This window comes from Mandrillus leucophaeus, unplaced genomic scaffold (assembly GCF_000951045.1).
Source record: "Mandrillus leucophaeus isolate KB7577 unplaced genomic scaffold, Mleu.le_1.0 Scaffold33, whole genome shotgun sequence".
Taxonomy (NCBI): domain Eukaryota; kingdom Metazoa; phylum Chordata; class Mammalia; order Primates; family Cercopithecidae; genus Mandrillus; species Mandrillus leucophaeus.
The window spans coordinates 3,750,237-3,753,181 of record NW_012103476.1 but is presented as its reverse complement, the minus strand read 5'-3'; positions in this window follow the sequence as shown (position 1 = coordinate 3,753,181).

Here is a 2,945-nt window from a genome sequence, read left to right as displayed (position 1 = left end):
ATTTGTTTCTAAAACATTTTTTATTCATGAATATTTTTAAGTTTTTCACACTGTACACATTTCTTAAAACATATGACACTAGTAGCAATGGAAAATGACTGCCAAATTGGGTACACATGTGTTATCTAGCTCACGATAACAAAAGTATGTGGCAAAACATATATCACTCACAGTGCTTCACAATATGCACATTTATTTAGCCAACATTTACTGTAGTAAACTATTCTTAATAAGACTCATTTACTGTTTATCAATGTTCCGATATGCATTCTTTATAGTGAAGTGTTAATATATCACATTTATTTTAGCAAATCAGTATATTTTCTGTATTTAATTTAAAAAAAGTAACTTAGTTTTTAAAATATATTTGCAAATACACTTATTCCATTTGGCACTACACTTTGTTTCCTACCTAACTGAATATATAATGTCAGCGTATCTTAAGCATGTCCGTGTATTTAATTTACTTAAGTGTTTATTTTAAGTAAATGATCACTGTACATAGGAATTTGTATTGTGTAAGTGCTTGATTTATCTGTAAAGAAAAATTAGGAATTACTTTATTGTAAATTACTCCAAGAAGTCTTGTGTTTATTAAAAAAATTAATGTTAAACTTGTGTGTGTGGAAATAATTAAGGTATATCATTATTGTAGTTTAAAAGTTGTACATGATAAGACATTTTGATTTTACTGTATGTTTTTACTGAATGGTCTATTCCCCATCCCAAGGCAAGCATGAATAAAATAAGGTTAAATGTAGCAAGTGGTATCACAGTCTCTTATAATTGATTTTGTCTGTTTCATTGTATTGAATAGTCTGTATCTTTGGTTATCCTGTTTGAGTAAAAAGAACAAATAAAACGTGACCCACAAAAACAAAACAAAACAAAGAAAGAAAGAAAGCTAGTTTTATCTGGAAGTCATCCTGAGAATTATTCCTGAGGCCTACAGCCTAGGAGCAGTTCAAAAGAACCTCTCTAATGGGCTGGTTCTGTCAGAGGCAGTTGAACCAAAGCAACTCCATCTTGAATAGGGGCTGGGTAGAATGAGACTGAGACCTACTGAGCTGCAAATGATTAAGGCATTCTAAGTCACAGAATAAGATAGGAGGTGCACACAAGATACAGGTCATAAAGATCCTGCTAATACAACAGGTTGCAGTAAAGAAGCTGGCCTAAACCCACCAAAACCAAGATGGCGATGAGAGTGCCCTCCGGTGGCCCTCACTATTACACTCCCACAAGTGCCATGACAGTTTACAAATGCCATGGCAACATCAGGAATTTACGCTATACAGTCTGAAAAAAAGAAGGCATGAATAATCCACTCCTTGTTTCGCATATAATCAAGAAATAACCATAAAAATGGGCAACCAGCAGCTCTCGGGGCTGCTCTGTCTATGGAGTAGCCATTATTTTGTTCCTCTACTTTCTTAATAAACTAGCTGTCACTTTACTCTATGGATTCGCCTTGAATTCTTCGTTTTGTAATATCCACAAACCCTCTCTTGGGGTGTGAATTGAGACCCCTTTCTGGTAACAGTTCCAGGCTGCAGGCCTCAGTCTATAGTTCTCAGTAAGACTTCTGAATAAAATCAACTTTAATTCTTTAAAAGTCTATTGTTTTTCTTTAGTCAACAATATTTAATAAAGCATTTTATGTTTTCAGTTCTTACATTTTGTTTTTCCTTGCTAAGTCAGACTTGCTACCTGTCACTAAGTTCTCAAGGTCTTCTTATCCATTGCCCACATTAATGGTCTCAGACATAAGGTTTTTCATTCGGCCAGTTATTTTTATAAAACAACCCTGTAGGCAAGCAAAAAGTAAAAGTCTTACATTAAACATGCATTTTTAAATTATTAATATTGAAAAATTAATCATAAGAGAATAAGGCAAAAATGTCAATTTGAAAACCATGTGTATGTATACCTCTGTGTATATGTCAGTTTCCAAATCTGGCCCTAATATAGTTTGACACCTCTCCCGTTAAACCTGGGCTTTACTATTGTTCTTCAAAGATATACTTATGTGAAGCCAAATCAACTATTTAAATTGATCAATTCAGTTCAATAGTCAACAAAATTGATTAACTAGTTCTATGAGGAACTGATTATTCCTGAGAGTTTGTAATTTGATGGAGTGGTTTAATATCCTTTAAGGAACTTATCTAATTGATACCTTCTTTATAGATTTTCTTTTCAAGGAGGAACAAAGCAAAGTGATCAATTTGTTATCAGGGCCAATATATTACATTTAAAACATAATCTTTGACTTTCTTCTTTTTAAAGATAAGGTCTCACTGTGTCATCCAAGCTGGAGTAAAGTGGTGTGATCTTGGCTCACTGCAACCTCCTCCTTCTAGGCTCAAGTGATCCTCCCTCCTCTGCTTCCTGAGTAGCTGGGAATAAGGGTGCACACCACCATGCCCAGCTAACATAATCTTAGACTTCCTTATCCACCACTTGCCCACTGTCAGACAGATAATAAGTTAATTAATATATCTCTTCCAACTCTCTTGTCTAAATTATAATGATATCTAATAACTAATTATAAGGATTATTGAAATATTAGGTTCTGATGATTAAAGGAGTAGATATAAAATGGTTAAGAAGATTCAATAAACAATAGTTAGTAGAAGAAAACCCAACATGATCAGAAAAGAGACTTTATTTTCTGTTCTTCACAATCTATTTTCTGATTGTAAGAAGGAAATATAGAAATCAGTAAATATAGAAATTTATACATATGAAAATGTCTGCAGTTGACTTCATTTATTTTTACAAATGTCAACTTTCTAGGTAGTTTTGTGCATTTTAAAGATGTGCAATAAGAATGAAAAATGTTTTAGATCAGGTTCCATAAAAGTAGAGTCTAAGTGAAGGATCCAAGTGCACACGATTTGTTGGAGGTGTGCTCCTCAGACTATAAGAGAGAATGTGAAGAA